At 38.8% G+C, this 13921-nt stretch overlaps 1 long non-coding RNA gene across 1 annotated transcript in view; it reads right to left on the reverse strand.

Moving 5' to 3' along the window:
* Positions 1-13921, reverse strand: part of LOC105097691 (uncharacterized) — a 708424-nt gene that overhangs the window by 535056 nt on the left and 159447 nt on the right. Inside the window, exon 5 of the long non-coding RNA XR_010378103.1 lies at positions 1978-2087. This is a non-coding gene — a long non-coding RNA (uncharacterized LOC105097691). The remainder of the gene's footprint in view (positions 1-1977; positions 2088-13921) is intronic.

Here is a 13921-nt window from a genome sequence, read left to right on the forward strand (position 1 = left end):
AAATGTTCAGCTAGGCAAAAATCACTTTGAGATGTACACACAGGAAGCACACCCCTCATATGCCCCAAATATACACACGGCCATACAGTACAAAACCTAATTAAGCTGCAGTGTATAGCCACATTAACAGATGTTTAAGCTGTGCCATTTTGTTTCTTCACTAGTTTTCTATTCTCCTTGGCAGTGACTCTCAAGTTTAGTCTGGGGTGCTTTTTTTTTTTTTTAATGCAGGTCCTCAAGCCCCCAGGGATGTGGAGTCTTTGTTGTCTAGTGTTGAGTCTGTAAATCTGCATTTTTAACAAATCCCCCTCCATTCTCTGATGCCAACGCAATATTTATAACACACAGGTGTGTGGGATAAAATTTCAGTTCCTTATCACAGCAGATACAGTCCTCCTAATCCAGCCCTGGCCTACTTCTGTTAGCTATACTTCTTACATCCCACAGTGAACGCTACTGCTCTGGTGGAATTCGCACGTTTCCAGGCTATTTCATACGTGCCTACCGTATTTCACATTCCTGGAATACATGTCCCTAGCCAATATTTATAATTTAATTTTCTCATCATCCGTCATATCTCCTGGGAATAGCAGGCTCTTGGGGTGGAGGCTGGGGTGTGCTCTTTCATTCCAACTCCTCACTCTAAACAGACTTCATAGCATCTGCTAACCACATTATCTACTGCTTCCACCACAGGGAAACGGGAGTGGGCATGTGAGAGCAACCAAGTATTTTCCTTGGGTTTTTCAAACTGGAAACTTAAAAAAGAGATAGACCCTTGCTAGTGAAAAAGCTAAAAACAATGTAAAGGACAGGCGCTGTGTGACGACTTGTCCCTTGAAAATGGAGGAAGGCAAACGGCATAGAGCTAACATTCACAAAGGAGCAGAAACAGTTGATAAATGTGAATTGGTCAAAATATAATTTGGTACAGATATTAATGACTATATATCTTAAGCTAAATATTCAGAAAGAACTATTACATGACTGAAGCTCACATGAGTATATTTTATGTAGAAAAAATGTATTTAATTCTAAGATTTACTTAGGACTTTAGCATTGCTCATAGTTTACTTCAGAATGCCAAAAACATCTAATATGATAGCAAAAATCAATATATAGTTAAGATAAATAATTTCTTATAAATTGCCCTAGAATCATAGAAAATTATAACATTTTCTGTGTCATAGATGCCTTTGAGAAATTGGTGAAAGTTAAAGATTCTCTGGGGCAAAAAAAATAAAATGCACATTCACACAAATTTTGACAATTTCTAGAGAATCACAGATGCCCCTGAAGCCCATTCATGGACCTCTTAGACTTTCTTGGGCTCAGTGAGGCTTGTTTTTGTTCTTTTTTCCACATCTGCTACACCAGCCTACCTGTGTACATAAAAATGGATAAAGTAAATTGGCATTTGTGAGAACTGACATATATTTAGTTTCCAGGTCAGAGATGGTAGACAATAAAATAGATTAGAGAGTTCCAAGTGACAATTAAGAATCAAGCAAAACCTTAACATAATCAATGGTAAAAACATCTTTCTTCTCTCTAGTTTAGGTTTGATTTAGTTTTTGCTTTATTTGTTACTGTTGGTGGAAGTGTTTGCTTGTTTTTCTTATGATTTCTTAGTATATTTGTTTTGTCTAGTATAAAATACAAATGCTTTTCTTATGATTTTCTTCAGATTTCCTTATGATTATTGAAGCAAAATACAGGTACTTACTTGCCATATTCCAGGCACTTGGTCTTCATATCTGTTGACTATGAAGATGGGGTAATCTTTCTATAGCAAATAGGTAATTTAAAATTGAATACAGTACAGATTTGACATATTGAATGGAGATTCTAAACTGTCTTTACAACCAGCATCTCACGAGATAATTTTTAGACTATTTCATAATCTGACATTTCACATGACAGTTTATACTGGTTCCAAATTATTACATGCCTATTAATCTTCTTTAGCTTACTTACAGCAAATTACTTATGAGCAGGTTTCAGGCCTTCTATTTTCCAGGTGATTTTCACAAAGTATTTTAGTCAACGGTTGTGAGCTGCATGTGACAGAGACAATTCACACTGCCCTACGGGACAAAAAGGAAGGGGAATGTTACTGTCTTCAAAAACTGAGAAGGTTGATGATAATTCTTCCTTCTGACACAGCTGGGTCCAGGGGTTCAAACAATGATGTCAAGGGCCAATCCTTCCTTATTTTGCACAGCATTTCTCTGTGCTGCCTTCATCATTTGATGGGTTCTTTCCATGTGGTGGATCTTAGCACCTCCAGGTTTACACTCCCCTTGAATTCTTCTTCCCAATTATACATTCTCGCACATTTCTGGAATTGACCGCCATGTCCCCAACTTGACTAGTGGACACATCTCTGAACCAGTCTGGACACAGGGATCAGTTCTCTACAAATGATAGGAGTTAAGAACTAAGAAGAGGTACCTGCCCAAGGGAAAAACCAAAGTGTTTCTATCAAAAGAATGGCAATTATCAGAAGAAAACTGGGCGCTGGACAGGAGAAAGCAACATACATCTACTGCATGGAGTTTATTAGCTTTAAGTACATAGCTAACACTCTTTGGCTAATACAGCAGCCTCTCTCGTTCAAGACTGAAGACAAAGAATCATTCTGTGTCTGTCTTAGGGTCCACTTGATCATAAGGCAGAAACACCCACTCAGTATAGTCCAAATAAAAGCTGGTTTTATTTCATCCTTAACCAGTCTCACTGTAAGAATTACAGCAGGCTCTCCAGAAATCTTGGAGGTTGTCTGGCACTACATATGTGTGTGAGTGTTGGGGGGGGGGTGCTACAGGGTGGATTGAAAGGACATGTCTCTTATATTCTATGTGTCTTTGTGCATTTGTGTGTCTTTTTCACTCTAAATCAATTTGTTGCTTAGCTCATTTATTCCAGGTTTTCTGTGTAGCCTCTTACAGGCCTGAAGTTCCAGAAATAGAGAACTTAATACCAGAATGCACAGGGACTTCTAGCTCTGCTGCCCACAAATATCTCAGCTCTTTAGTCCAGATCTGAGGGACCAACAGAGCTCAGGGATCTATTCCCGGTCCCCTCGGTAAGTTGTCCAAAGTAGGAGTAGAAAGGGGGAAGGGGCTTGAGGATGAAGGCCACATAGTTCAAAGGAGTCCTCGGTCTGGAGCTAGGGGCTGGGTAGGTCCCTTGAAAGTGGTTGTGGAGGCAAAGAGGAAATTACTGACATGTGTAATGCAATTTGATACAAAATTTAACTCAGCATTTTACCTCAACTATAAAAGAATAACACAAGTGGAAATAGAAAAAAAACTAATACTGTAATAATGAGAATTTCCTTCTATTTGTCAGGCCAAAATCACATTTTTATTTAAGGAAAATGTAGAGAATGAGGTAATCTGTGTATAAAATAAGAATTTCATCTGTCCATCTTAAAGCAAAGTTACTAAAAATGCTAAATGTTATGAAATAGATAAGTAATGTTTATAGTTAGTAGATTTGGACTTTTAAGGGATAATAAAAGTAATGAACTTTTAACTCTCACCAAATGTAAGAATGTCTGATATTAAAATATATTAATATTTACGTCTTTAAAATTCATATTGGAGTTAATACTAAAACGGTAAATAATATCTACTTAAATAAATATGTTGTTTCAAAGACAGTAATACAGTACTACAATTCTAGCTTCTAAAAATTCACTAAGATATTTTTTACAGTTTTAGCTGTATTTTCCTTTTTCTCTAAATCTATTGATATTTTTAAAATATAAATGAACACATTTCTCCACTATATTTGAGTAAATTGAATCAACCACCCTAAAACGTATGATTCTGGTGCATGTTACTTTTCAATGTTCTATTTAAAATTAACCAACTACCAAGAAAATCCGAATGCTATTTACAACAGTACCTTCTAGAAGAGGGAAAAACAAAACTGGTTTAATTCATTGTACAGCAACATTTAGAACATCTAGAAGTAGAAAACATGACAAATATTTTCTATTTGTTTTTATGACTTTGTACATAGTCGTTTATATTCCTACATGGCAGCGGTGGGTGTGGGGGAGGGGAGCTATCACTAGACTACAATGAAATAGTTCCTTTTAAAAATCTTAAATCTTTCCTTGCTGTTGTCAGTGTAGGGTCATTAGTTGTGCTCATAATAAGCCTGTTGCCATGAAATCTCTAGTGCATGAAGCAAAAAAGAAAAATTCCTAAGAATCTCCAGTTCCCTGAAATTTCTGAGACTGTCTTTCTGGAATTTACATCTCTGAGATCCCATGTAGACATTCACCTTTCTGGGGAAGCAAGTTTTATAACAGTTAAGGCAACTGTAGTTAAAAGGCAAAACAGTTCAAATCAGACAGAGTAGTGGTTGAATTCCTCCTTCTCTACCTAGTGTCTGTGAGATTTGGGACAAAATTACATAACTCCCCTCAGCCGGTTTCCTCATCTATAAAATGGGTACATACCTCATGAGTTATTGTGTGGATTAACTGAGATAAAGTGTGTAACGCACTTCAGAAGGTACCCACACACGAAAAATATGCAGTCAATGGTAACCACTGTTGAGAAGGAATTCATTATTAAGAAAAATAATAGGGAGAGGGTATTGCTCAGTGGTAGAGTGCATGCTTAGCATGCGTGAGGTCCTGGGTTCAATTCCCAGTACCTCCATTAAAGATAAATAGATAAATAAATAAATAATAAATAAATAAGCCTAATTACCTCCCTTGAACAAATAATAATCATAATCATAATCATAATGATGTAATAAAGCAGGGCTATTCCTACTTCTGAGCTTATATATTATACTGCTTTTATAATACATATGGTAATTATTTTTCCGAATCTCTCCCACCCATCCTTACTGGATAGTGAGCCCCTTGAGGAAAATGAATTTGTCTTATATTTTATACTTAATTCAGATCTTGGCACATACAAGGTCTTAAATAATTTCTTGTAAATGTAACTGAACCTAAAAATGCCTGCAAGCCCATTATTTCTTCTAGGAGGCAGAACTCTGCAGCCCTTTATTCTATTTTGCATAGTTGAAATGCATAAGATACACTGGTCCCTGAAACCTTCAGTCAAGTGCCAGAAAAGACAAGGCATTTGTAGAACAGCCTACATGGTGCTTTTTAACTGGTAGAGGAGCTTAAAACTCTCAAGGCAAGTACTGAGTTAATGTCTAACAAAACCTGACTGCTATTACATCTTATGTTCTTAGCGATTGGTATGGAAAAAAGAAGCTGCAACATTTTTTGAGATATTGCATCAGAATTTTTGGTTCTGGGCTCCAACCCTTGCTGTATTAATTTACATTCTGAAGGTTATCTTCAGAGCCAGAAGGGTGAGAAACAGAAAGGTTTAAAATAAAAAATTTCTAGGGGTTACTGTATCTAAAAATCCTTGTATTTTAAAATTGGCTTCACGCTGATAAAAGGACTCTGATTGTGCTAAGAAACAGCCTTAATTCTTTTCCCCCTGAAAATGTACTTTTCTGGTGTGGGAGAATACACTGAACTACTTTTGCAGTTACGTTCGTGGATATTTCGTAGACTGCATGGACTTGCGGGTCCTGAAAGGGTTAGCATTTCTCTCCTTTGGGATCCTGACTCAACTCCAGGACCAAAAATCAGCAAACTAAACTGTATCCTAGTTAGGAGCTTTGAGTGCCTCCCACTTGTTTCTAAAGGTGCCTTGAGGGCTTATCTGACATAGATAAATTTCAGCACACACTGAAGTTGGGTGCTAAATTGCAAGAATGGGGACAAGTGGACTAAAGTCAGATCATCTAACACTTGCCAGAGAGTAAGGAAGAAATGTTTTTTCTGAACTAGGAGCAGAAAAGAGGGTGATAAGGTGAGGCTGCAATGCTGAGGAAGAGAAGGGATGAAGAGAAGGAACTTGAAAGTGAAGGGTAAAGAGAGGGGGGAAGGTCATCAGTGGTCACTAGGTAAGGATTCAAATCAACCATTGCAAATCATCCTGTTCCAAATCCAGAGAAGCTCCTGCTTTTGACAGAGTGAGTGCCCCTGTTTAATATAGTCTCCAGCATTCTTTTCGATTGACAATGCTGAGAGGCCCTTGGGTTCAGTCCTCGGTCCTCTTTTCTTTCCCTTTTATAGTCCTCTGTCTTTAGCAAACTTATCTAGTCACATGGACTTCAGCTCATTTATATACCCTGATAACTACCAATTTTTATTTCCTAAGCTCCACCTACCTGCTTCACATTTCAGTGTGAATACCTCAGCCACTTAGCTGCATCCCCTCTAATCCCCTTGATCATCCTGCAAATCTGCTTTGCTCCAATTTTCCTTGACTTAGTAAATGATGCCATCTACTCCTTCCACTTTCCCTGACAACACCCTGGTCACAGCAACTGCCCTATCTTGTCTGGACAGCTCCATCTGTCACCTCAAATGGTCTTTCTTTTGACGGCCACTTTAGACCTCCCACTATCCACTTTTCATACTACTTGCCACAGTGATTTCTTTTTTCTTTCAAGCAACAGTGTTTGATAGTGTCACATTCCTGAAAGAGGCTTTACAATGTTTACCTTTGCTCTTAGAATCTAATCTCAAATTCTTAATGTAGCCTAAAGGCCCAGCACAACCCGGTCCCTTTCAATGACTGCTTTTCCTCTCCCTCCTTAAACTCCAGACATACCAGGCCCTCAAACATGCAAAGATCCATCTGAGTGCAGCGCCTTGGCACTCTTTTTCCACCCTAACTCTCAAGCACCTTTACAGAATAACTTCTACTCATCTCTTAAGACCTACTTTAAATGCCACCATCTCTGAAAAAGCCTTCTCCACGTTCCAGACCGGGGTAAGTATGCACTTAGTTTCCTTCTCCTTTTTCCATACTGTAAATATAAGATCCTTTATACAATTTTTGTGTACAGGCATACCTCATTTTATTGTGTGTTGCTTTATTGAGCGTCAAATATATTGCATTTTTTACAAATGAAGGTTTGCAGCAATTCTGGGTTAAGATAGTCTATCAGTGCCTCTTTTCCAACAGCATTTGCTGATTTCATCTCTCTGTGTCGCATTTTGATCATTGTCCCACTATTTCAAACTTTTTTCACTATTGTTATACTTGCTATGGTGATCTGAGATCAGCGATCTTTGATGTTACTGTCATAACATCAACACTGTTTTGGAGCACCACGGAACTTGCCCATGTAAGACCACGAACTTAAGTGATAAATGTTGTGTGTGTTCTGACTGCTCCACGAGCTGGCCGTTCCCCCACCTCTCCCTCTTCTCAGGCCTCCCTAGTCCCTGAGACACAACAATACTGAAATTAGGCCAACTAATAACCCTACAATGACCTCTAAGTGTTCAAGTGAAAGAAAAAGTCACACTTCTCTTACTTTAAATCCAAAGCTAGAAATGATGAAGCTTAGTGAGGAAGGCATGTCAAAAGGCTGAAAGCAAGGCCTCCTGTGAATGCAAGGGGAAAGTTCTTGAAGGAAATTAAAAGTGCTAGTCCAGTGAACACATAAGTGATTTTAAAAAAAAAGGTGAAACAGCCTTATCGCCAATATGGAGAAAGTTTTAGTGGTCTGGATAGAAGGTCAAATCAGCCACAACATTTCCCAAAACCAAAGTCTAATCCTAACTGTCTTCAAGTCTATGAAGGCTGAAAGGTGCAAAAGAAAAGGCCGAAGCTAGAAGAGGTTGGTTCAGGAGATTCAAGTTGGTTCAAGAGCTCTGATGGATATGGACGATGAGATTAATGTTGTTTTCATGCTTGCTAACACAACATCCATTCTGCAGCCCATGGATCAAGGAATAAATTTTGAAGTTCAAGAATTCCACTGTTAAGAAATGCATTTCATAAGGCTATGGCTACCATAGATAGTGATTCCTCTGATGGATGTGGGCAAAGTAAATTGAAAACCTTCTATGAAGGATTCACCATTATAGATCCGTTAAGAACATTCATGATTCATGGGACAAGTTTAAAATACCAACATTAGTAGAAATGTGGAAGAAGTTGATTTCAATCCCCACATATGACTCCGAGGGGTTCAAGACTTCAGTGGAGGAACTAACTGCATATGTGGCAGAAACAGCAAGAGAACTAGAAGTGGAGCCTGAAGATGTGACTGAATTGTTGCAATCTCATAATAAAACTTCAGCAGATGAAGAGCTGCTTCTTGTGGATAAGCAAAGAAAGTGGTTTCTTGAGTTGGAATCTGTTCCTGGTGAAGATGCTGTGAAGGTTGTTGAAATGACAATAAAGGATTTAGAATATTACACAAACTTAGTTGATAAAGCAGCAGCAGGGTTTCAGAGGACTGACTCCAATTTTGAAGGAAGTTCTACTTCATGAAAAGAAGAGTCAAACGATGTGGTAAAATCTCTGCTACTAAGAAACTGCTACAGCTACCCAACCTTTAGCAACCACCACCCTGATCGGTCAGCAGCCATCAACATCTGCACCAGCACAGATGATGGTTAGCAATTTTTAGCAATAAAAGTATTTTTTAATGGAGGTAGGCACATTATTTTATTAGACAATGCTATGCACACTTAATAGATTATAGTTTAGTGTAAAGATAACTTTCTATGCATCAGGAAACCAAAAACTCTGATTGTTTTATTGTGAAATTTGCTTTATTGCAGTGGTCTGGAGCTGAACCCACAGTATCTCCAAGGTATGCTTGCATTGTCAGTCTCTTCCTAATTAGTCCGTGAGCTTCAATAGAAGCAAAAACAATGTCTGTAGGGTCATTTACTGAATGTTCAGCAGCTGGCAAACTAGTTGGCATGTACTTTGGGCATGTACTTTGTACAGGAAGCAAGGATATGAAAAGATTGACTAAAGATGGCAGCTGTATTAGTTAGGGTTCACCAGAGAAACAAAACCAATAGGATAGAGACAAAGAGATTTATTATGAGGAACTGCCTCGTGTGATTATGGACCCTGGAAAGTCCCAAGATCTGCAGGGTGACTTGGCAAGCTGGAAACCCCAGAGAGCTGACGATTTCATTCTAGTCCAAGTCTGAAGGTCTAAGAATCAGGGGAGACAATGCCCTAGTTCAAAGGCTACTAAGCAGGAAGAATTCTATCTTACTTAGGGAAAAGTCAGCCTTTTGATTCTATTCAGGCCTTCAACTGATTAGATGAGACCCACTCACATTATGGAGGACAATATTCTTTGCTCAGTCTATGGATTTAAATGTTAATCTCATCCAAAAACATCCTCACAGCAACATCCAGGATAATGTTTGACCAAGTGTCTGGGTATCCTGTGGCCCAGTCAGGTTGGCGTATGAAGTTAACCATTACAGCAGCCAAATAATTCCACGGGCTTGACTTTTTATTGGACATCAAACATCTTTATGTCTCCAAAATATTAATGTCAAAGCCAATATCCTAACACACAAAGGGTATTGGGAAAGTCAATTTGTCTGAAACGCTGCTGGACAACTCTACTTATGATTTTCTTTTGTAACTGCTGAGCTGCATTTTACTTCAAAAACACAAAAGCCAGAAAATGCTGGTAGAACTAATCATGTTAGACTGTCTGTGGTCTCCCTCTACATCCCCACCAACACCACACATACATGCCCAACCACTCTAACACAAGTCTGTGTGTTTTTTTTTCTGAAGTTCTAGAGACAACTAAAGTAAGTCACAGTAAAGAAAAGGCAATGTAGACCTGGATACTCAATACAATTTTTCTCAGAGTCTAAGGGAAAGAATTTTTAATAAAAAGTTAGCTATTTCGTTAGCTATTTACAGGGGCTCTCATAAAGGATGATCCACGGTCTCTAGCTTTGTTTCTCTGTAAGTTGCTCCTCGTCTTTCCATCCTCAAAGACGCAAATCCTGCCCTCATTTTGAAGAAATTCTCAGTCTTGTCATAGGGTCCACTGTGTTCCCCTATCCACAGCTCATCGTAAAACACGATTATGCACTTTGGTACATTTTCTGAAGAGTATTCCTTCTATAAAAAGGGGGCAAAGAGTTCCAGCAAAACACTGCACAGTGGGGGAGTTTGGACACTTCAAATCTAGTTGACCTGGATGGCTTTTAATACATTGGGTTCTTTCAGTAGTCATTTCTCCAAATGCTATGTTTGTGTTCCTTCAAAATCCACACGTTGAGATCCTAATTCCCAGTGATGGTTATTAGATTTGGCCTTTGGAAGGGAATTAGATCTGGCCTTTGGGAGGGAATTAGATCCTGATGGTGGAGGCTTCATGAATGGGACTAGTGCCATTATAAAAAGACACAAGGGAGCTTGCTTTCTCTCTACTCTCTGCCATTGTGAGGATGCCATGGACCATGGTGGCACCCTGATCTTGAACTTCCAGCCTTCAGAACTGTGAGATATAAATATCTGATAAGTCACCCAGGCTATGGTATTTGTTTTCTTAGCCCAAACTAAGATACCAAATATACAGTATTTATCATGTCCCTATTACATGCCAGGCACTCTTCATTTTGAAGGGTCACCACCAACATTAGGTAAAGATATGCCCCTTCATCCTTTCAACTATCAGAATACAATATATACACACACATACATGCAAATACACTCCCATGGAAAAACAATACTTTCCCAAATGTAAATTTATCTGCAAAAGGTTCCCCTGCCCACAGGGCGGATAGCATTTTACATTTCAATGCAGAGCAAGCAGTCTGAGTTCCTCTTTATGCACTCTCTCATTCATACCAAGTCAGGCTACACTTTTGGCTAAGAAATGAGCAGGTGGCATGTATAAACAACATACACATCTGCCTCACATCACGGGTCCTAGGTAAAAAAATGACTTGAAAAAAACCTTTGAAATTATGTAATTTTTTGTTTCTCCTTTTACAATTGTCCAAATTCTTCCCACCCCCACTTCCTGGTTTCTACAGGCAGAAGGAACAGAAGAGGGTAAGGAGGATAGGTTTTCCTTCCAGTTATAAATCTATACCATGTAGATCTATGTATATAAAAATATGTGTGCATATATAAGTATACACACACACATACATATATTTACATGTATTTACATAGTCAAACTTGATGTGTCTTAAAATGAAATGTAACATGTTGTCAGAGGAAAGCTCTTTTCCAAATGCAACTTTGCAAGATGGATTTTGAAACTAGGATCATACTATGTAGTCACTGGGTTCTTGAAAGGTGACCTTCACCCCCAACTACATTAGTCAGCAATTCAACTTTCTCAGTATCTTAAAGAGGTGATAATAGCTGCAAATTGTCCTGACATATGCTGCCAGCTGCTTCTCTAAAGCGACAGTTACACAACTTGCTTTCTCTCAATTTGATTTTTTTTAAAAAATTGACTATAATCCCCACACTGTACGTATCTTACCCATGACTCATTTATTTTGTAACTGTAAGTTTATACCTCTTAATCTCCCCTGCCTATCTCTCTTGAGAGAGAAATGTCCTTCTTGAAATACATGCTTAACCTGGCTTCCAGGATGCCACACTGCCCTGAGTCTTTCTCCCACTTTGCTGGCTGCTCCTCTCTCTCCTTGCTTGTTTCTTCTTGTTCTTATTTCTAAAAATTGAAGTGCTCCGGAGCTCCATCCTCAGCCCCTTACTCTTTTCAATCTACATTAATTCACCAGTAACACATTCAACTTTAAATATTATCTATACATATACCTTCAAACGTATATCCATTTGCAGCCTTTCATCGGCACTCTGGATTTATACACACTGCTTATTAAATATCACCACTTAGATGTCTAATAGGCATCTTACTTTGAACATGTCCAAGACAAAACCATTTAAGAAAATCCGCTCTCTTTAAAATCTCCTAAATTTGCTCTTCCCTCATACTTCCCCATCTCAATGAGTGGCAGTACCTCCCACTTCGTCATCCAGGTCAAAAGCACTGGAGATATTCTTGACTTCTCTCTTTTCCTCAACCCACATATCTAACCTATCAGAAAATTCTACTGATTAAACTTCTGACACTAATCCTAAAATCAGTCTCTTCTTACCACCTCCATCACAACAACCCTAATAGAAGCAAGGGTGCTATCAGCCTAAAATCATCATTATACGAAGGTTTTAAAGGTACCCACTTTGGGCAAGAATATTGCTGGATGAGGAAATGGGGCATCCGTGAGATTTAGAAAAATGTACCCCTTTTGTGAGCACATGGCTTGGCAACAGATGACTTTCAAAGATTGGGAAAACGCTCTCCTTCCTCTTGGGGTAAACAACCCCGGGCCAGGGCACAAAGCTTGGAGAGCAGAGCTCCAGCTGTACTTCAGCCCCTACCTGAGACTCATCCTACATGACTGTCCTCAGCAGCCCTGAGTCCAGGGCACCACTGCCCCACCTGGAACACTGCATTAGCTTCCTGCTCGCCTCCTCGCTGCAACGGGAGTCCCGCCATAGCCAGTTCTCTGTATCACTTCCAAAGCGGCATTTCTGAGTCATAAAGCTGACAAGGACTCTCTCCGTACCCAAACCTGATGCACGTTCCTCTGTGCCCTCTTCTCCACTAGATCCCAAACTTGGGTTCTGTCCTTGGCCTGCGGGGTCCAGTTTTTGCAAGAAACCTGCTGCATCAGTTTGGTGAGACTCCCAGCCAACCCTCAACATCTAATCAAATCCCTCCTCTCTCACCTTCAGTGTCTGATCACCTTTGATATCTTATCGCTCAGCAAGAATCCTGCCAAGTCCGTTTAGCCACAGTCTCCCTTACCCCTGATGTTTCCTTTCAGTAATTTTCCATCCACTGGCACTAACCCTTCCCTTTGGTTGTAAATCCATATTTGTCCTTACGGTATCGGGAGCTGAGCCCTATCTCTCTCCCCTACTGAAAAACCCCCTTAATAGAAGTCTCCTCTTAAATAAAGTCTTCCTTATCATTTTTAACAATGATCATGAAGAATTTCTTGAACAAAGCGGATCTCAGAACACCCCGACTTAAAGATCTCCAATGACTTCCCATCACATTCAGAATAAAATACAAACTCCTTACCATGGCCAACAAGGCCTTGCACGGTTATCATCCTTCCTTCTCCTTATGACATCTTTCTGCATTTTCTGCCATAGTCACTCTTGTCTAGTCACGTAGCTTTCTTGCTGTTTCTCTAGCACACCAATCTGATTCTGCCTCAGGACTTTATAGCTCATGTTTCTTATACATATATATGTATATATATATATAGAATCATCTTCTCTGAGATCTTTGCATACATTGCTATTTCAATTTATTCCAGTCCTCTTTAAAAAGTTCCTTCCTGAGTGTCCTATATCTCAAATAGCACAAACACACAAACATACGCATAAACTTTCGCCCTCTATCCCCTTCCCCTAGTTTATTTTTACAGAATTTATTACATTACATGTGTTATACTCATTCTTTTTTTTTTTTTTAATTATTTTTGCTTTTCCATCTAAGTTGTATGGTTGTTAAAGGGACTTTATGTACCTTATCTCTGCCTCCTCCAGTGTCTAGAACAGAGATCGGCTCTAGCAGGTCCTCAATACTTACTGAATGAATGAATGATATTTGCCACGCTTATAAACCACCTTTACGATCGCTTATTGACAGTATTTTATTTAAAAATGCATGTCTTTTTATTTAAATGGCTATATTTTAAGTTAAAATTTTTAATTTAAATTAGGAAATGAAAGTAATTAATTAACAGTAGCATTTGACACAAATAGGAGGTGGTAATCTGAAAAATGGATATGTTGAAAACAATATAGTAGTATGGCATTTCAATTAGCTATTATTCTAGTCAAAGATTCTGAGTGTGAGCCTTCCTCTGTTAAAAAAGATTACAAGGTATTGGAGAAGTCATAAGAACCTACCAGCACCCAACTCTGACTTTCTCCTCCTCGGTAAATCAAAGCAATCCAGAGAAAACTGAAGAAGAGAAAAACCTTTTCACTTACGAGATTCAAAG

The sequence above is a fragment of the Camelus dromedarius genome, chromosome 27 (assembly GCF_036321535.1).
Source record: "Camelus dromedarius isolate mCamDro1 chromosome 27, mCamDro1.pat, whole genome shotgun sequence".
Taxonomy (NCBI): Eukaryota; Metazoa; Chordata; class Mammalia; order Artiodactyla; family Camelidae; genus Camelus; species Camelus dromedarius.